Here is a 22,931-nt window from a genome sequence, read left to right on the forward strand (position 1 = left end):
AAATAGTTGCTTGTTTTTCAAACTGAAGGACTTGGCATTATCATTATTCCCTTAGCTATAAAGATTTTTCTATCCACAGGTTAGACTGAGACCCATGGCAGAGCAGAAATAGTCCTGTATTTGAATCTTTGATCTTCTACTGTTGAATCAATACTTGTCCTAGGACAAATCATTTAAGCTCAGTAAATCTTAAATCTCTCATCTACAAAAATAGAAAATTAGATCACATGGCCTCTAATCTACCCTGATATATCTAACATAAACTCACAACCCTTTTTAGACTAGGTAGATTTCAGAAAAAAATTGGAAAGACTTATGTGAACTGATGCAAAGTAAAATGAGCAGAATCAGGAAACGTACACAGTAACATCATTATTGTATGGTGGTGATCAACTATGAATGATTTGTGTCTCTTCAGCAATACAAAGATACAAGGCAATTTCAAAGGACTCAAGATGGAAAATTCTTCTCTTATCCAGAAACTCTTAAATGTAGATTGAAGCACACTATTTTCACTTTGTGTCTGTGTGTGTGTGTGTGTGTGTGTGTGTGTGTGTGTGTGTGTTTGTGTGTTTGGTGTGTGTTTTTCACTTTTGGTCAATTTCTTCTTTCACAACATGACTAATATGAAAATATGTTTTACATAATTGCATATATATATATAGTCTATATCAAATTCCTTATCATTTGAGGGCAGAGGGGAGAGGAGAGGAGAAAATTTTGGAACTCAAAATTTAAAAAAAAATGTTGAAAATTGTCTTTATATGTATTTGGAAAAAATAAAATACTATTGAAAAACCAAAAAGTATTTTTGCTACTAGTGGTTCCAAGGAAATAAACAAAGATTAATACAATATCAAAGCAATAAGGAAAGGTCACAAAGTTATAAGAATTCTTCAAAAAGCTGTTCTTCACTGGAATATAAATGAAACTAGACTTAATCTTTCTTAGTTTCTCTTCTCTTTCACTGACGTCATCTTGATTCTTATTGTAAGGGATCTTTAAATTCTTCAACAAGACTTTTATATCTCTTTCATTCCCATGTGAAAAATCCATTTTTAACTCCCAGACAACTATTAAAAGAAAAAAACAATAGGCAGTGGGTTAGATTTGACTGGAAATGTCTTAGGGCTCTGGAGAAGCAACAGAAGATCTATAATGGGTTTGGGTTCATGTACTGTCAAAGAAAGGGCAAAAAATTTCTGCAGAAGTTTCCTGAGATGTTGATTCCTTTCCAGCAAACAACCACCACCTTCTTCTGCCTATCTTCCCTTCCCACCCCAGGTAATATTTTCTGTATGTGAATGGTGGCTCAGGAGATGGTTATACCTATCAATCACCAGGGTCTGCCATCTGGCAGAAAATACTTCTGGGGGAGACCTAAGAACCTAGAAAGTTCTCCTAGGTTACCACCTAATGCATCTTTCCTTGGGTCTTTCAAGGATCTTTCTGGGAGTAGGGATGGCAGGAATCTTCTGACATCAGTATTCTCCTCTTCCATACTATTTGTTGATGGCTAGCAGAATGTTCTTATTAGCACCCCTCCATTCTCCATCCTTAAAAAAATCACTGACATAATTTGTTTTTAAATTGCCTTCATATTTCTCCCCTGTCTCTACCCAGGGAATCATCCCATGTAAGAGAAAAAAAGAATTTAGCAAAAAACAATCAACATATTAACTGAACCTGACTTTATTTCCCCCACATTATCCCCTTTTCTGGTTTGGACTCCTTTTCTTTCAAGGGCAAAGCTTCAGATGAAGAGTATCTGTTTTGTCCAAGAGAAGTAGTCACCAAAATGAGGTGTTGCCTTCCTCCCTCATCTGTGCCTTTGGAACACTGATAGGGAGAGAAGTAGGCCTTTCTGGTGATTTGTCACAAACATCAATGTCTAAAATGGGTTCTTGTATCAATTCTATGCAGGCAGTTAGGTGGTTCTACAGATAGAGTTGTGGGTTTGCAGTAAAAGAAGAACTGAGTTCAAATCTGACTTTAGACCGCTAACTATGTGACTCTGGAAAAGTCATTTAACCTCTGTTTGCTTTAGTTTCCTCAATTGGAAAGTGAGGATAATAACAAGACCTACATCCCAGGGTTATTGTAAGGATCAAATGAGATAACATTTAAATGTCTGGAATGTAGTAGGCACTTCATAAAAACTTCTTCCTTTCCATCTTCACTTGCCTATATCCAAAATGTGGAGGGTAAATCTGAAGTCAAGATTCCACTAGGACAGGTTTTCCTATACTAGGTGCAATGACAGTCAAGGGGATAAGGAATAGATTTCAGGAAGCCCAAGAATTTGGAAGGGGAAAAAAATTACATTTTTAATTTTCACTAACCTCCAGTAGAATTGATCATTCCCCTCTTTTTTTTTTTTTTGGAGGGGGAGGTGATATGGGCTTACCTAGTTCACCCAGACTACAGGCAGTTATTCATAGTCTGCTCCTACTGCTGATGGGTACAGGAACTTTAATTAGCTCCACTTCCAAACAGGACCATATGATTCCCCCTTAGATTCCTGGGGCTCACTGCAATAGTGCTGGAATTAGGGCGCCATGTTCAAGCTATTCACCATCTTCTGTCTTTCCCTAGTCTCAGGTATTCCCAACCAGTGCATCACACCCAGCTTATTTTTTTCAGATATTTAAATACATTATGGTGAGAAGGGGTCCCTGGGCTTCACCAAACAGACTATTAAAGGAGTACATGACACAAAAAAGGTTAAGAACCCTGGATCTCGTGGTTGATTATACAGTTACAGTATAGGAAAATGCTATTGAATGGTTAGTCATGCAAGTTTAAAATTCCATGCTCTAAATGTGTCACAAAACTGGTCATTTCTTTCGACCATCTGTCTCCAATGTGATGGACTTTGTTCTAAGAGATTAAAAAAGGGGAGAAAAGACTTATCTATTCAAAATATTCTTAGCTGCCTTATTTATAATAGAAATACTAGAAGTGACTTATATGTCCAACACTTGGGAAATAGTAGAATAAATTATTAACATAAAGGACTATGGGGTAGATTGTAACCTGTCTGTGCCTGTCCATTTGGTAAAACCTCTTATTCACCCAATAGTTCTCAGCAGAGAGCTTTCAAAGAATTTCATTTTCTTGAAATTGCATAGATACCAGTGAAATATGCAGGATATCTGTTCAATAGAAGCAATTTGGAGTGGTAGAAAGAGAATTGCACTGGGATCAAGAGATCCGACTTCTAATTGTTATACCACTGTGCAGCTGTGTGATGTTAGATCACTTAACCTACTCAGCCCCAGTTTTCACATCCAAAAACAAAGGGTGTTGGACAAGTTGTTCTCTCCAGTTCTAAAGCTCTTTGAACCTATGAAACATTTTTAAAGGATTCCAACTTCTTCACTGGAGTGCTCTTCACAAGCATAAAAAACACATAAATATAAATGAACTGTGTCTTGAAGGAAGAACTAGGGTGATAGTGTTACTTTCTGGGATTACACAGTCTTCATTCTGGCATGAAGGGAGTTTTGGGTGTGGATTGGGTTTAGCGTCAGGATGCGGAACATTGGAAAGTACCAGAATGTTTATTGCTGAAATATTTTCATAGAATTGAGATGCTATTTTCCAGGCATAGAATGTAGTGTGCCAGTGGACACAAAAGTGAATGAATAAGCTTTTGAGAGAAACAGATAAACACACAAACACACATGCACATGTTGTTAAATTGCTTCAGTGAGTCTAAATCTTTATGACCCTATTTTTGGGTTTTCTTGGCAGATATTGGAGTGATCTGCCATTTCCTTCTCTAACTCATTTTACAGGTGAGGAAACTGAGGCAAAGAGGGTTAAATGAATTGGCCGGGGTCACACAGCTACTATGTATCATGAATCTTCCTAATTCAAAGCCCAATTCTCTCTCTCTCTCTCTCTCTCTCTCTCTCTCTCTCTCTCTCTCTCTCTCTCTCTCTCTCTCTCTCTCTCTCTCTCTCTCTCTCTCTCTCTCTCTCTCTCTCTCTTTCTCCCTCCTCCTCCCTCTCCCTCCTCCTCCTCTCTCTCTTTTTCCCTCCCTCCCTCTCCTTCTCTCTCCCTCCCTCCCTCTCTCTCTCCTTCCTTTCTCCCTCACTTTCTTTCCCTTGCTCTCTCTCCCTCTCTCCTTTCCTCTCTCTCCCTCCCCCCTCCTTCCCCCCACTCCTGTCTCTGTCTTCTCTCTTTCTTGAGCAGATGTCTATTATATCTATTTATAAATCTATACATCTACATAGACATATTTAGCAGGTCTCTATCATATGTATAATGGAGTAATTCAATATAATATCTTCATAGAATGTCCTTTATATATTTTCAGTTTCACATTCATAATCAAAATTATCTTTAAAAATTATATGCTTAGAATCCAGGTTTCTGAATTTTTAAATTTCCTTGGATTTTGTTGATTAGGTTAAAAACAACATAAAACTGACTGTCATTGTCCAAGGTCATCTTAGAAAGAGTCCTGGATTTGGAGAAAATGTACCTTGATTTGAATCTTTTCTCTGGCATTTATTACTTGTGTGATCTTGGACAAGTCACTGGGCCTCATGTATAAAATAAGGGGGTTGGATTAGATAATGTCTAAAGACCTTTCTAGTTCTAAATCTAATATAATTCTATGATTTTCCCCAGCCTTCCTATAATGAGACATATTTGGGGAATATGAGAAGATAAGTGGGGACCTGTCACAGTCTGAGAAGCAGGGACAAAAATCTTATATGGTCATAGAATCTTAAAGTATTGAAGTGTTTGACTTAAAAGAGGGCCTGAACTTTCCTTCTCCCCATTTAAGATAAAAAGGGCTTTCTGTTCATTTAAACTTTCATTTTCCCAAGATGAGCTTCATCTTTAAGAAGTTGTGAAATCCCACCCAGGTTAAACCTTACTCTTGTAAAGCTAACAGTATGACTGGTTGCAGTGGGTGAGACAACTTTTTTGTTGAGGTGAAAGAAACATTTTATGTTTGCTCTACTCCTCCCAAATGCCAAGAAAGTTGATTTGTTTAAGGGTTCCAGATGGGGAGGTCTTAGTGATATGAAAATATGGTTTAGAATAAAGTGCTCTACTGTAAGTTTTGAAATAAGAATTTATGTGAGAAGTGTGAGGGGCATGGGACAAAGTGGGTAATTTTTGTGGAATCATTCATCAGTATAATGCAAAACTATTATATTAATAGCAGAATCACCCCATTTTTTCTAACTTTAAAAATACATGTTTGGGGCAGCTAGGTAATTCACTGGAGACAGTGCTGAACTTAGAAAGAACTGAGTATAAATCCTGTATAAATCCTACCTACCTGTATATGACCTTGGACAAGTCATAACTCTCAACCTGAGACTCCTCATCTGTAATATAGGGATAACTATACTAATCTCTCAGGGCTGTTGTGATAACCAAATGGGATAATATATGTATATATAGATATAGAAATATATCTATCTATCTATATACATCATTTTTCTAATATGATGATGATGATAATGTGGATGGAATGATGAATGTGTTCTGGATGTGTTCTGGAATCCAGCCTCAGACCTTATTAGTGGTGTGACCTTAAGCAAATCACCTCTGTATGCTTCAGTATCTACACATAGAAAATGGGGATAATAGCACCTACTTCCTATAGTTGTTTTGAGGATAAAGTTTTGAGGATAAAGGTAATGTGCTTTGCAAAACTTAAAGCTCCCTATAAAAACAAGGTATTATTAGCATTATCAACAACAACAAATAATGATCAACTTCAAGAATAAGGAAGTTTCATCTGTACCAATAATTCCATAGTAACTTGTTTATATCCCTTGCCCTCATGCCACCCCCAAATTCAAACAGTGTTAATATTCCTAAGAAGTTCATCTCTCAAATTCATTTTGGATGGCAACAATTGGGGTAATACAGGCATATAATCCTTTATTGGGCCAATCTGCCCACCAGATCAGATCACCTCTAAAGTAGGGCAGTCATATTTTAGTCATATTCAGACAGGTACTCAAGTGCTTCAGGCCAGTTCTACTTCATTATGTAACCTAGGTGGTTGGCATTAGCTATGGGTAGGGAGATAAATAAACTTATCACCTATTATTCTGATTTATTGGTCCATCTCCTCTGATATGATTCTATTCTCTAGGTCCAAATACATAAAAATTAAAATTGATAGATATAAAGATAGTTAAAAAGATAGATAGATAGTACCCAGTGAAACTTTTCTCATTATTGGGGCTCCAAGAAAGTTGCTCCATATTTGGGATTCTGTGGGGGTCTTGATTCCTGAACCTTCAGTGATATTTTTACTTTTACCCACTAGACAGAGATTACATTAATTGAGACTTTAATTAATTACATTAGCAAATAAAGTGTTGAGAAATACTCCAATTTTTCTATAATCAGTTATCACATCACCAGTGGAAGAGAATGCACATGGAGAAAATTAAATTTAAACTTTCATTCACCCAAGATTAGCTTCATCTTTAAGAAGTTGTGAAATCCCACCCAGGTTAAACCTTACTCTTGAAAAGTTAACAGTATGACTGGTTTCAGTGGATGAGACATCTTTTTTTGTTAAGGTGAAAGAAACGTTTTATGTAACATGATAATATGCATAGAAAAACACATGTGGGCAAGGACCAAGCATGCAAGGGAGCTTGCCAAAAATACATAGCCATGGTCATGCATGGAGAACATACTCATAGAGAAAAGTATGATCAGGAGCATGCATGATCAGAGCAACTCACAGATGCAAAACTGCTGAAATCCTTTGATAGCATCACCAAATTGCTGGATGTGTTTTATCTGGATTGAACTGCTCTCTGTTGCCATCTACTGGACTTTAGCTCTATAAAACAATCTACTGATTTATGAAATTGCATTGACTAAATAATCTTTTTGTGTCAAGTGAAGGCTTCTTATTTTTATTAGATCAATGAGCCTTCAGAAAAATCTAATGACATCTAATAACAGCCATCCAATATAGGGGCAGCTAGGTAGTGCAGTGGATAGAGCACCCGTACTGGAGTCAAGAGTACCTGAATTCAAATTTGGCCTCAGACATTTTATAATTACCTAGCCATTTGACCTTGGGGTAAGTCACTTGAACCCCTTGCCTTGCAACCCCCTTCCCCCCAAAAAGCCAGCCAATATGTTACCAGGCTTATTAAAAGTCTCTTCTTTTGAGGCGGCTAGGTGGCGCAGTGGATAAAGTACCAGCCCTGGAGTCAGGAGTACCTGGGTTAGTAATTGTCTATCTGTGTGGCCTTGGGCAAGCCACTTAACCCCATTTGCCTTGCAAAAATCTAAAAAAAGTCTCTTCTTTTGACTGTATTTGGGGCTGAGTACTTGGTAATCGTCTGACTTGGGGTTAAAAAATCCTTTTGATTCCTCAACCACTTATGGGAATGCTATGCTCCTAAAATAATTTTGGAGAATTCCACCCCAAAAATCCATCTGGTAACACAGAAACTGTCTGGAAATTTGGACCACTAGGTCAACTTCTTCCCCAAAATTTGTTCAGATTAGTATAAACAAAGTCAAACAAGAAAAAAAGCTAAGCAAAGAAGTCCTCCACACTCCTAGACTACTTTATTTCCTGTAGGTATGTATAGTTCTTATTTATATATGTTTATTCATGCTCCTGGTCTATCTTCTTGTGTTTGTGTGTGTGTGTGTGTGTGTGTGTGTGTGTGTGTGTGTGTGTGTGTACACCTGTATACACTCACATGGACATATAACTATAAATAATCATACAAATATAAGAATATATGTAAATATAAACATAAGCATTTAAGATATATAGTATATATAAATATGGTATAGATAAATATAATATATAAAATGATAATCATTTACAAAATAGTATATATAAATATATTCATGTGTATAAATCCATATATACACATAAATACATGTGTGTGTGTATGTATAAATACAAAAATACAAGGTAGCTTTGAGAGCAAGGGCAATAGAAGCTTGGTAGATCCAGAAAAACTTCATGTAGAAGGTAGAATTTGAGTTTGAAAGCAACAAGGAATTCTAGAGGTGTGAGTGAAGAGAATGTTTATTCCAGACATAGGACAGTCAGAAAAGGACTCAGAAGGAAAATGGAATACTGTGTTTGAAGGACAGCAAAAAGGTCCTTTTGACTGGACTGAAATATAGTGTATGTGATGAGAAATAATGTATAAAAAGCTGAAAACGTAGGTTGGGGCTAGGTAAAAAGGGGTTTGAAGAAAAGTATGTGTTTATCCTAGTATTAATAGGGAGCCACCTGAGTCCAAGGATTTAGAAGTGTCATGTTCAGATCAAAGGTTCTTAAAAAATCAGTTTTGTAGGTGTGTGGAGAATGGCTTGGAGAAGGGAGAGACTCAACATTTTTTTCCTCTAAGACATGTGTAAAAATAAGGGGCAGCACAAAGCTCTCCTTAAAGCTAGGAAGAGCTGGATTTAAGATCAACCTTTGTCACCATGGCTGTGTGACCTGGGCCAATTCTGAGCTGAACAATGCTAAATCTTTAAGTTGCAGAGAAGGTGCTGACTTATATTCCAAGTGAGTTTCCCTTTCTTGGAACGTCTTTACGCCAATGAAGCTAAAAGTCCCATTCCTATTAATCAATAAACATTTATTTAGTGCTTTTATTTTGTTCCAGGCATCTAAGGGTTGGGGTGGGGTGGGAGAGGCAAAAGACAACCTCTACCCTCAAAGAGCTTACAAACTAATAATGGAGGAGAAAACAAGTGTGCATGCGCATGCGCATGTGTACACACACACACATAGAGCAAGCTATATACAGTTTAAATGGGAAATATTTAAAGGGGGAAGGCATTAGACTTAAAAGGGAAAGGCTGTGTGTAGAAGATGGGAGTTTTGTTGGTATTTAAAGGAAATAAGGAAAGTCAGTAGTCAGAGTGGAAGTGTAGGACATTCCACCCATGGAGGAGACTAGAGAAAATGCTGAGAGACAAGAGATGGAGTATCTTATTCTTGGAGCATCCATGAGAACAGTGTCATTGGACTAATGATTATGTTTCAGATATAAGAATATTGGAAATTTATGTGTTTGTGTGTGTGTGTGTGTGTGTGTGTGTGTGTGTGTGTGTGTGTGTGTCTAGGTCTGGCTCTGGCTCTGTTGCTAACTGTGGGATCTGAGGCAAGTCATTTTACCACCTAAATCTCAATTTCTCCAATTCTAAAATGAAGGACTTGAATTAGTTGATCTCTGAGCTACTCTGACATTGCATAGTTCAATGGTGTGATAAGTCATCTGTGATATCAGTGAATACTTGTGTTAAAAAATGTAAGAAAGCAAGAAATCTAACAGTCTTAAATAATCTCTGATTCTGTTATAGTGAAGATCATGATCACTCTTTTATGACTGCCATTGACTCCAATAAACACTTATGGATCCAGGGTCACCTATATTTAGTAGAAAGTATAAAAATATTTAGAGAGTAAACATACATTTTTTCCAGAGGACTTGGTCACAAGAGCTACTAAAGGGAACCACAGAGGACTGAGGTTCTCATTTTCAGCAAGTATGGAGGACAAGGAGAATTTTAAAATGATCTCCATCAAATGTTCAATGTTTGACTTTGCTCCATGGACAGGTAACAGCTTTCTATTGTCAAAATGAAGGCCTCTTTCTTTCCTAGAAGAGAGAATAGAGTGGTTTGAAGGCAAGGGAAACATTCTTTAAAACAGGAATTCTTGGGGCGGCTAGGTGGTGCAGTGGATAGGGCATTGACCCTGGAGTCAGGAGTACCTGAGTTCAAACTTGGCCTCAAACACTTAATAATTATTTAGCTGTGTGACCTTGGACAAGTCACTTAATCCTACTGCCTAGCAAAAAACCCAACCAAACAAAACAGGAATTCTTTGCTATGCATGCTCCTCAAGGAACCTTTTGGTAGTCCGGGGAAGCCAATGGACTCATTTTCAGAGTCATGTTCTTAAATGCTTAAAATGTAAGGCATAGAATTATAGAGGAAATCAACTATAGTGAAATATTGTTATCAAAATATTAAAAAAACAAATTCAGAGATCTCAAGAGCCTTTGATTTAAAATATAGTATAAGGATGTCAATGTAAGATAAAAGAAAAAGAAAAAGAATGAATCTAAAGAAGCAAAGGGAAGATCTTGGGAAAGAGGGAAAAGGGAAGAAGGAGGGTTGAACATCGGGAATTAATGTTCCAAATCAGAGCAAGATTTTTTTTTTCTGCAAAGAAGTGGAGGGTTGCATTCCAAGGAAAGAAGAGCAGTATCTTCTATATCAGAGGAGGCAAGTGATAATGAATGATTATTTTCTTCTGTGATATTAAGAATTTCTAATTTAGTATTCAATTTGTGGTTTTTAATTTATTCTTTTTACTAACTTTTTTAGTTGCATGCCTAATTAGTTGGTCTCCTTTTTCTATTTTATTCATGAAAGTATTTGGAGATATAAAATTTTCCCTAAGAGCTGTTTTCACTGCATCTCATACATATTGGTATATTGTCTCATTGTTATTTTTGTTGATGAAATTTTTGAGAGTTTGTTATTTGACTTGCTTATTCTTAATCTATCTTTTCATGGCCCTTTATTACATGTAATTTTTTTGCATCATGATCTGAAAAGGAGGCATTTAATATTTCTGCTTTTCTGTATTTGAGTGTGAGGTTTTTAATGGTCAAGTTTTGTGTAGGTGCCATATACTGTTGAGAAAAAGCTATATTCCTTCCTATCATCATTCAGTTTTATCCAGAGGTTGATCATATCTAGCTTTTCTAAAATTCTATTCACCTACTTAACTTCTTTCTTGCTTATTTTGTGGTTAGTTTTATCTAGTTCTGAGAAGGGGAAGTTGAAGTACTCCACTAGTACAGGTTTGCTTTCTATTTCTTTCTGTAATTTACTTAACTTTTTCTATAAGAATTTGGATGCTATACCAGTTATGCATGTATATATATATATATATATAATATATAATTGATATTATTTCATTATCTATGGTATCTTTTAGCAAGATAAAGTTTCTTTTCTTATCTATTTTAAATAAGATGTGTTTTTGCTTTAGCATTGTCTGAGATCAGGATGACTACCCCTGCCTTATTTTTTTTACTTTGGCTGAAACTTAATATATTCTATGCTAGTCTTTTACCCTTACTCTGTGTGTGTGTGTGTGTGTGTGTGTGTGTGTGTGTGTGTGTGTCTGCTTCAAATGTGTTTTCTGTAAGCAACATAAAGGATTCTAGTTTTCAATGGTCAGAGTGACCAGAAAGTTCTTAATTCTAGGAATTGCAGAGTAGACAACTTTCTGCCTTCCTCTGAGGAGGTAAGGATAATTTGTTATCTAAGAGTATGTGGATTATGGATTGATACAAATAGGATTCAGGTTTTGAAATATCTATTGAATATCTACATACTACCTGCATGCCTCTCCCAGACCTCAAGCAATAGTAGGATCCCTTCAAATCCAAGAGTTCTAGGAAATATAAAATGAGTTTGTTTTGTTCCAAATTCCTATTCCCTGGTGAATAAAAAAAGGCATAAGGAAAACAAAACACAACTCCGACAGAATTTTCAGCTCAAACTGCCAATGAGGATAAAGACACAGAAACTCTGTATTTCCTATCTTGCTTCATCCCAGGTGGAAAAGTGGAGAGAATCCTGGACTTGGAATCTGGAAGACCTGAGTTCAAATCTTGTTTCAGATACTAACTAGTTACATACTCAGATATTCACTCAAGATGACCACGGGCAACTCATTTATAGTCTGTTTGCCTTAGTTTTCTTATAAAATGGGAATGATAATAATATCTACCTCAAAGGATTATTGTGAAGATCAAATGAGATCATATTTGTGGTACTTAAATGCTTGTTCTTTTCTCATTCACCAGGACATGGAACTTTGGACATGGTTTTGAACTGTTATTTATGAAGGTCACTACTTTTCCTGGTCTCATTTGCTCTAATTGATTTTGGCTTTAGTTGATTCATTGTGGAGCAGGGTAAGTGGATTTAGCAGCCACTGTTAGGACAGGAGCAACACTATCATTTCAATCTGATACCCTCCTCTGACTTTCAGTAAAACATCTCTGTCCCTGAATTGCTTTATGTAATAATTTCCCCTCTTATTTGGACCAAAGTATTGCTGTTCTTCACAAGGGGAGGAGTAGGAGCAGTAGCAGTAAGAAGATTATACTAGATTGTACACATAGCTAATGACCCAAAGTTGGGGGAGATGGATAAAACAGTGTTTGGCAGGATCAGGATTCCAAAAGACGTAGGCCAGCTAGAATGTCATGCTGAAGCTATGAAGCTAAAATTTAAAGTCTGACCTGAGTTCAAAAAATCAACTTCACTGATAGGAAGAGATAGCTAGAAAGTGTGTATTTGAAAAAAGTTCTGGGATTTTACAGGAAACATGAGCTCAGTATGAGACAATACTCTGGTATGATTGCCAAAATGTTGAATGCATTAAGAGAGGTGTCATGAATGCCCTGAATGAAGGAGGCAACAGTCTTGCTTTCTCTAGTCTCTTCATTTAACATCTGGAATCTTGTACTCAGTTCTGTACACTATATTTTAGGAATGATATTGATAAACTTTTAGAAAGTATTTTGATTTTAAAAATAAAGCCATTCCCCAATTGACAAATGGTCAAAGGATATGCAAAGGCAATTTACAGATGAGGAGATCAAAGCAATCCATAGTTATATGAAAAATTACTCTACATCATTACTTATTAGAGAAATGCAAATTAAAGCTTCTCTGAGCTACCACCTCACACCTCTCAGACTGGCCAATATGACCAGAAAGAACAATGATCAATGTTGGAGGGGATGTGGGAAATCTGGGACACTAATACAATGGTGGGGCTGTGAACTCATTCAACTTTTTCTGGGGAGCAGTTTGTAATTATGCCCAAAGGGCAACAAAAATGTGCATACCCTTTGATCCAGCAATACCACTACTAGGTCTATACCCTGAAGAGATTATGAAAAAATGGTAAAAACATCACTTATACAAAAATATTCACAGCAGCCCTGTTTGTGCTGGTAAAGAATTGGAAATCAAGTAAATATCCTTCAGTTGGGGAATGGCTTAGTACACTGTGGTATATGTATGTCATGGAACACTATTGTTCTATTGGAAACCAGGAGGGATGGGAATTCAGGGAAGCCTGAAGGGATTTGCGTGAACTGATGCTGAATGAGATGTGCAGAACCAGAAAAACACCGTATACCCTAACAGCAACATGGGAGTGATGATCAACCTTGATGGACTCACTCATTCCATCAGTGCAACAATCAGGGACAATTTGAGGCTGTCTGCAATGGAGAATACCATCTGTATCCAGAGAAAGAATTGTGGAGTTTGAACAAAGACCACGGATTATTACCTTTAATTTAGAAAAAAAAACTGATATCTTATTGTCTGATCTTGCTGTCTCTTATACTTTATGTTTCTTCCTTAAGGATATGATTTCTCTCTCATCATTCAATTTGGATCAATGTATACCATGGAAACAATGTAAAGACTGGCAAATTGCCTTCTGTGGGGAGTTGGGGGAGGGAAGCAACATTAGGGGAAAAATTATAAAACTCAAAATAAGTAAAATCTTTAAGAACAAGTGAAAAAAATTAAATTACTTAAAAAAGAAAGCATTTTGATATCATTCATAATCTCTCATTGATTCATCTCTTTGCAATTGACTCACAGATATAAATCCAGCTCCAAACTCACCTCTGAGCTTCAGTTCTCCATCAGCAACAGATGTTTCGAGACATCTTATATTCCACACATCCAAAACAGAACTCATTATTTCCTCCCCTCCCCTTCCATCCTTTTTCCAAACTTTCCTATTTCTGTTGAGGGTTTTAACATTCCAGTATCCTAGGTTCATAACCATGCCATTAACCTCGATCTTTCACTCTCTTTCACTCCACATTTAGATGTTTGCCAAATTTTCCCATTTCTACCCTCACAACATCTCTTGAAACCATATCTTTTCTCTCTACTCACATAGCTACCACCTTACTTTCAGATCTTTTATCTTCTCTCTCCTAGACTAATGCAGTGACCTCCTAATGAGTCCATTTGCCTTAAGAATTTCCCTACTTTGGCCCATTCTACACACCATTACAAAAATGATATTCCTTAATAGAAGATCTCCTGCTTAATACAAATTATTCTGTTGTGCTTTTCAAGTCCTTTACAACCAGCCCCCAACCTGTCTTTCCAGTCCCATTATATATTACTCCTCTTCTTGCACTCTTTGGTCCAGGTAACCTGGCTTTTTCTCTGTTTCTTCCACAGCATCTCTCATCTCCTATCTCCCCATTATCCTGACTGGAATGCATCTCTTCTCCAGCATAGTCTTAATTCAAACTCCTTCTATATGAAGCCTTTTTATATTCCCTTAACTGTTGATCTTCCATTTCTATTTTGTACTTAACTATCTTGTGATTATTGAATAGATGAATGAATAAATAAATGGGAAAAATTGTTATTTTAAGTGTTTCAAATCTTATACCAAATGCTGAAAATATAAAAAACAAAAGCCTAGAAAATACTTGCATTCTAATGGGGTAGGCCAAACATATAAAGAATGCTACCTAGTAGAGTATATTTGCTTGGAAAATCACAGGGAAGACATGAGGTATAGCCTGGCACAGCTTTTCTAGTAATAATAGTTTTATATTTGATTATAGTTCCAGAACTGAAAAGCAGAAGAGGAGGCAAATGAAGGGTACAGGCTCAATGACAAGGCAGCTGGGGAGAAGATGGAGAGGGAGAAAAATGGAAGAGCAACTTATTTGATATAGTGGACCTCATTCCCTAATCATGACCAAAAGAAGTCCAGGGCAGTAGTTCAGGAGCTGAAAAAGTTAAGTCTTCTAGGGAAGTAGTTGGTAGTAGTGTCAAAACTCAGGTAGAACCTGGGCCATTAACCTGCGCATAAAGATTCCTTTTGACATATTGACTTAGAAAAACACATATTAACAGTTTCTATCTTCTGTTGCAGCTTTATTTATTTTGTTAAATATTTTCCAGTTACATTTTAATCTGGTTTGGGCTTCACTTAAGACTGTTGTGGGCCCCATACCTGCAGGCATGGCCTCTGGTCTGGGCCATGAGACAGAGGACAGGAAGGAGATCTTCAGGAGTAAGATGAAACATACTTGGAGTGACCAGTACAAGAATTTCCCCATTTCTCCAGTCTCCAGGTTTGTAGGCTTCCCTCTCCCTCACCTCCAATGTCCAATCAATTTCCAAATGCCATTTCTATCTCCAAATATCTCTTGAATCCATCCCTCTTGATATAGTTAGCCATATTGAGGCGAGAACCTCTAGGAGGGAGTTAAATAGGCTGTCACAAGGAAAAGGGATATGTTTTGTCTTTCTTGACACCTTCAGAAGCTGCAGAGAAGTGGGGAGGAGGGAGGAATTAGGTTCTATCATTATTCCTATTTGACAGTTGAGAAAATTGAGGCAAACCTGTTAGGGAATGCAAGTCTGAGACCTGATTCAAATTCGGTCCTTTCTGATTCCAAGTCAGAAATTCTATCCACTGGGGTACCACTGCCTCTAGGAGCAGTGTATCTCTGTGTAAGGAGAAACAGGAGCTATGAAAATAAGCCACCTGCCCTGTGTTCCTGCCCATGGCTATTTTGACCCCGAGATATGCTTGCTGCATCATTGCTTGACTCACTTCCCTATTACCCTCAATGCGAGTGCCTTCCCATCCTCTCATCTCTACTTTCTCCGCTGTATATCTTGTTGATACATAATTGTTTGCATACTGTCTCCCTCCACTGGACACAAATTTCTTGGAAGTACCTTTCTTTGTATCTGCAGCATCAGTAACCAAATAAGAGCCTATATTCTATCATTTTGAAGATGGTGCACCGTGACTATTTCCTAGAAGCGCCTCATTCACCATTAAGCAGAAGATCCATTGGAAACTATGAGAAAAACCTTCTTGAAACTTTTCTTCTCCCTGAGGCATGGATGGCCATTGCAGCCTAATAAGTCTGGAGTCTGTGGTGCTGAACCAGAGAGCCAAGCTACTGTCGTATAACCCATACTAGGGTACCAATCGTGGACATATATTCCTACATTTTTGCCTACAGCAGTGCTGGGGAGTGTCTGAAGGCCAACTACTTCCCTAAATTACATTTTCTCTGAAACCTCTCAAACACTGCTCAAGCCAAAAAACATAAATTCAGATCCACTCTATAAGTATTTTCACTACTCACTTATTCTGCTTAAGCTTTGCAATTTATTTAACCATCTTTCCTCCTTACTATCCTCCATCCTGTTTTAATCTTTACAGCCTCATTAGCCAGCCTCTAGAATCTAGCATTAATTTTATTCTTCCCTAATTTCCTATCAGACTCCCTTTAGTTTTTTGCAAACCTTCTCTTCACTCCTGTACTGCCCTTACCCCCCACCTCACCTTGGCAAAGGACCTGCTTGGGCATTAGAGTTACTTTGCCAGGGTTCTTCTTTCTCTCTAGAATCTCTTGATCTCATCTTCTTTACTCTTATCCTTTGTTGCAGCCTCTGACAAAGAAGTAATATTTCTCTTTAAGTATAGACGATCTCACTACTAGTGAGTGTCCTTGATTTCATTCACCCCTCCTTTCCTATTTAAGAAGCTTCAGGCATAAACATGAAAAATCTAAACCTTATAAAAATGATTGTTGAAAACTATCTCTGCATGTAGTTGGAAAAATAAGTAAATAATTTTTTTTTAAAGAAGAAGCTTCAGGGCTCCCCTTTTGCTTCTATGAAAAAATATAATTTGGATTCAACCTAAACAGACTGATTTCACTTCCTCCCCCTCATGTACTCTATGTTCCAGGAAAACTGGCCCGTTTGCTGCTCCTTGTACACTTAATTCCACCTCCCACCGGACTTTGTGCTGGCTGTTCTCCATGCCTGAAATTCATGGTCTTCTCACCAACCTCTTATAATTTCTCCCTTCCTTCAAGGATCGGCTCTGATTTCACCTCCTACATTGAGACCTTCTTAAATCCCTCAGCTGTTAGAGACCTTTCTTGTGAAGCTACTTTCTATGTATATTTTTTGCAGTGCTTATCTGGGTGCCTACTACCTCACTGCAACAGAATGAAAGAACCTTGAAGTCTGGAACTGCTGTTTTTGCCTCTGTAGCCACAGCATCTATCACAGTACCTTCTGAAAGGTGGTACTGGTGTTTTTCAATCATATCTAACTCTTTGTGACCACATTTAGGGTTTTATTTATTTAATTTTGTGTGTGGGGGGCTATGGGGTTAGGTGACTTGCCCAGGATCACATAGCTAGTAATTCTCAAGTATCTAAGGTCATATTTGAACACAGGTCCTTCAGACTTCAGGGACGGTACTCTATCCACTGCTCTCACACCTGAGTTTTCTTGGCAAAGATACTAGAGTAGTTTGCCATTTTCTTCTCCAAATCATTTTATGGAGAGGAAACTGAGGCAAATAGGATGAAGTGACCTGCCCAGGGTCACGCAGCTAGAAAGTGTTGGAGGCCAAAATTGCACTCATGTTCCTGACTCCAGATTGGCTCTTCATCTACTTTGCCTCTTAGAGGCTCAAAAGGTAGAACTTAATAAAATGACTAGAATCTTGGACATCATGTGACTCCATATGAGAAAACTAAGGCTTCGGAGAGTGAAGAAAGACTCCAAAGGTCACACATATTAAGCAGCAGAACAATATTTGAATTCAGGTCCTCTTATTCTCAAACCAGTGGTCTGGCTACTGCATTCCATTTCCTCTTGGTGTTACAATGACTTAAACAGTGCTCAACTGTTTTTAGTATTTGTATTTTTCAGAGAGGTATCTTTGGGTCAGAGAAATGAAGTTCCATTTAAAAATAATAACAATAATGACAATAAGTTAGTATCTATATAATACTTTTTTCCTGGAAAAGATCTTAGAGACAATTAGTTCTATCCCCCCTCCAACTTTTCTGATGAGAATTTGATGTTTAGAAAGGCTGTATCTTGACAACTTACACACAGTGTCACACCAGTATCAGTGGTGTGAATTGAACCCAGGACTTCCTAATTCTAAGTTAAGCGACATGTCCTACACAACAATACTCCTTTATTATAAGCTTATTTTATTTTATTTCAGGGTCCAGATCTTTGATTTCAGTGGTATATAGAAATGCCTATGAGGAAGCTGCCTTTACAAATGTGGATTGACAGTCATTTATTGACTTAGAGGGTTGCTTAAAGATATCAATGGAGAGATTAAGAGTGTGCTCAATCTTATGCAGAATTATATCAGATCCTGAATTCAAACCAAGATTTTCCTGACCAAAGGTTGGATTTCTATCAGTCACATTGCCTCTGTTGTCAACAGAAAAAATGAGTAAGATTTTATATAAAACCCTTATCATTTAGTTAGATAGAACCAAATGAATAAACAATGGATAATCAAAAGAAAAAATATTTTTCCTCTGGTGACCAAAGAAAATTTCTTTCCAAAGACTTAATAGCATATACTTTATTTTCTTGAAATCAGGACTGGTTTAGAAGATTCAGGATAACTATCTCATTCTTGTTGTACCTATTTCTTAAGGTTGTTGTGAGAAAAGTGCTAAGTAAACTTTAAAATACCATAGAGAAGTGAATTATTGTCATTACTAATATATAACTTTGCCTCATAGTATAATTACAATATTATTTACAAAAAATGTAGTGCCAAGCATTATTTACATAAGTTTGGATTCTAGGCTCAATTATATCCAGAAACATCTTTGTTTCTTTTTTCTCTCTTCTTTTCTTTCCTTTTACCTTTTTTTTGTTTTTTCTTTTCCTTTGTTCCTTCCTTCTCCGCTCCCTCCCCTTTCATTTCCTTCTTTCCCTTCCTTCTTCCCTCCCTCCTTTCCTTGATTTTTCTTTTTCTTCTTTGTTTCTTTGTTTCTCTCTTTCAATTAAGGGCAAATTTATTTTTGTCTATATATTCCCAGATCTACAGTGTCTTACATTGTAGGTACTTAATAAATGCTGGCCAATTTGATTAACCAAGAATGATTTTGTGATGTACCAAAGTGTCAAGAGTATTGATTGGAAACATTTCTCTGGATTCATTATATGGTAAGTATCTTTGAAAATAAAATTTTTTTTGCGTATCCAAATTTTTTTACTAGGCCACAAAATTTGAATTGGCTCTATCATTCTTTCCCATTTCAATCTCACCCCCAACTACTTGGTATACTAAAAAGTTAATCCATTTAGCAGCCTTCATCTCAAATGCCATATGAAAACTTTACACATATGCACAAAAGAAAAACAATGGAGAGAAGAGGCAAAAGGCTCAATTTCCTTTGTATCCATTGGCTATTTGCATTTTGACCTGGCCTTATTTTGTTTAGAACCTATTAACTGTTTCCCATTTCTATGGATACCATTAAATATTATTAAAGGAAGAAAAACAGTTTGCTTGTGATGCTTTTTTCTTTCTGCTTGTCTAATGTAGGACTGAGCTGTGGTTGCCAAACCCAAGAAAGTGAGAGCAGCAGGGAGCAACATCTTGTGGTTGCTGCCTCATTTTCTATGCCTCTACTTCTTTCACTCTGTCTGGGACAGTGCTACCCAGCAGCTATTAGTGGCCATGGATTTTGGGAAAGAAAAGGCCCACAGGAAAATTGAAAATTGGGGAGACTGGCATGACAGTGCCATGCCAACAGCTTGAGAGCTGGGAAAATACAATGTGTGGTTTCAAAAAACTCAATAATAAAAGAGAAGGATTTCCAAATTTAGCTAAGGTAACTTAGCAGGTTGAGCTTTATGTGTACACAGACACGAATGGTAGAAAAGAGTACTGAATCTTAGAGATCATATATTCTGACATCTGAAGTAAGAAGGGCTTTTCATTTTCTCAAGAAGGGAATTAATTATTCTAACTTCTGGAATTGTGCAAGTTCCTGGACTGTGTCCACGCAAGCAATGTGAAATTCCTACAATGGGTAGTAGTTAAGTGAATCACATCAGTGTAGATGGCATGTACAGAGATCCAGGCCAACAGCATTCCTTTTTTTCCCTCTCAGTAGCAGAAAAGCTTCCTGTCCTCTTCCCTAAATTACCTCTTTAACTGTTTAGATTTTCTCTCACTTTTTTCTTAGGTAGAGTCTAAAATTAAGACGCCTTTTAATGAGAGTGAATGAGGAGTGTGTCAAAGCTGACTTGAAGTGTAATTTAAAAAATATAAAACTAGCACGGTTATACATCTATAGACTATATTATATAGCTTTCTGTTGGGGGAAGGGGAAGAGAAGGTTGTTGAAAACTACCAATGCATGCAGTTGGGAAAATAAATAAAATATTTTAAAAATTATAAAACAAGAACAAAAAACCCACAAAAACTAAGATCTTGGCAACTGGTCCCATCACTTCCTCACAAACAGAGGGAGAAGAAATAGAAGCAGAGTCAGATTTTATAGTTTTGGGTCCAGAGATCACTGCAGAAGGCAACTGAAGCCATGAAATTAAGACACTTGCTCCTTAGAAAGAAAGGTATGTCGAAAATGGGCAGCATTCTAAAAAACTGAGGCATTTCTTTAATAACAAAGGTCCTTATAGTTTTTCAAATAGCAATGTAAGGCTGTAAGAATTGGACTATAAGGAAAGTGAAACACCAAAGAATCAGCATTTTTCAAATTGTGATGAAGAAGAAGAAGACTTTTGAGAGTCCCTTGGACATCAAAGGTTCAAATCATCAATACTTAAATTAATTCACTGGAGGGTCAAATAATGAGGTTAAAGCTTAAATATTTTGTCCACCTAATGAGATGACAGGATTCATTGGAGAAGAATGAAGGCAAAGCATGAACATGGATAGATTTTGAGAAATAGTGGAAGACAGAAAAACCTGGAATGCTAGTATGCATGGGGTCATGAAGAGTCTTACACAACTGAATGACTGAACAACAGTAAAAAAATTTTCCATGGTGGGCAACTAAGTGGTGCAGTGAATATATATAGGGCACTGGCCCTGGAGTCAGGAGGACCTGAGTTCAAATCTGATCTCAGACACTTAATAATTGCCTAGCTGTGTGGCCTTGGGCAAGTCACTTAACCCCATTGACTTAAATAAATAAAAAAAAAATTTAAAATCTTTCCATGTTACTAATGATTTTTGTTGAAAAAATATGGATGAATTGGGTTGGCATTATACAAAATATCCATTTTGTATTAGGCAAATAATGGTCATCTGATCTAGGCAAGTGAATGTATTTATAGCATCTTTAACAACTTTTATACTTTCTGATTACAGAGGATAAAGATACAGGAGATGGAGCATTTAGTAAGTGTTTAGTATGTGTTACAATATTTCTATAGTTGAAGAAACTCTCAACTAGGAGTCAGGAGGTTTGGGTTCTTTACTTTTGTTTCCTGCACACCTCTAGTAGGTTATATGACCTTGAACAAGCCTCTTGTTCTGTCTGGATCTTAATTTACTTATGGGTAAAGAGGAGAATTAAATGATCCCTGTGCCCCCTTTTAGCTGTCAAATTCTGTATTCTGAATGAATTTTCCTTGTCTGACTCTCTATATTTCAATGCACTCCATATTTGAAACCTTGTCTAATTTGTGATGTTACCTACAATTGAGTACAAATTCACTAGTATTATCAGAGAAAATGGGACACCAACTGGCTTAATTAAGTTCAATTATTAAAACTCATATGGGCCTATGATCTTTACCGAAGATGCAGATTACAACCCATCCATGACTGCCTTTCCTGTGTGATCTTGGGTGTGTCCTCTCATGGGTACCCCACAAAGAATTCGTTTGTAATGAACACCTTCTTTTCTTTCTCTTGATATGACAATAACCAGTGGTGCACATAGACTCTTTACCATTCTCACCATATGATCAGGTCAATTTTTTTTGCTCTTACACTCCTTTGACAATTTCATTTATTTTGCTGCTCCTCCATAATTCCTTAGAATTATAGATCTCTAGTTAGAAGAGGGTTAACTGGTCCCACTCTAGTTCCCATTTTACTGATGAAGAAACTGAAACACAGGGGATTGGTCCAGGTCACAGGTTGTTGGTGTTTCATTTGAGCTGTATTTGACAGTTAGCTGTATTTGACATTTAGCTGTATATGACTCTTTGTGATCCCCATTTGGAGTTTTCTTGGCAAAGATACTGAAGTAGTTTGCCATTTCATTTTCCAGAAGAGGAACAGAAGCAAACAGGGTGAAGTGACTTACCTGGGGTCATATAGCTAGTAAGTGTTTGACGTAAGATTTGAACTCATGAACATGATTCTTCCTGATTTCAAGCCCAGTGTTCTATCCATTGCATCAGATGGATTTGGACTTGAAAGTCAGTGGGTTTGACCTTTGGGTGATATTCATTTTCAATTCTTCAGAAACTGTAGCATTGTATGACTCATATCCTTACAACCACATGTCAACATATGGATATTCAAAAGATGAACTTTGTTTCAGAAAGAAGGTTGTGGTCATTGAAAGAACTTTGCAATTTTCCAAAGGCAGTACAAGTTTCTCAGTTCTCTTGGTCCAAATTATATTTCATTGTAGATCAAATTTTTTAGATACAAAGAATGCTGCTCTTGCAAGCATCATCATTTTCATGAGGACAGATGATGTCTATTGGAACCTAGTTACTATGGAGTTACAGAATTACTATTAAATTCAGATTAAAATAATTTTTTAGCAGATCTAAGGACCAATCTCCCTTTCCTACCTTGTTAAAGTCATAGAAATATTTAAGTAGAATGATATGTTCTGGGTGAGAAAATGCTCCCTCTAGGAAGTCATACTACTCAAACAACAATAATATGGCTTATTAACTTCTATAGAATCTCTGAGATTTAAATCCAAAACTAAGTCACATAAACCAAAGAATTGCAAATTATACAATGTCAGAGTTGGTAGGGCCCCTACAGTTCACAG

Source organism: Macrotis lagotis, chromosome X, assembly GCF_037893015.1.
Source record: "Macrotis lagotis isolate mMagLag1 chromosome X, bilby.v1.9.chrom.fasta, whole genome shotgun sequence".
Taxonomy (NCBI): domain Eukaryota; kingdom Metazoa; phylum Chordata; class Mammalia; order Peramelemorphia; family Peramelidae; genus Macrotis; species Macrotis lagotis.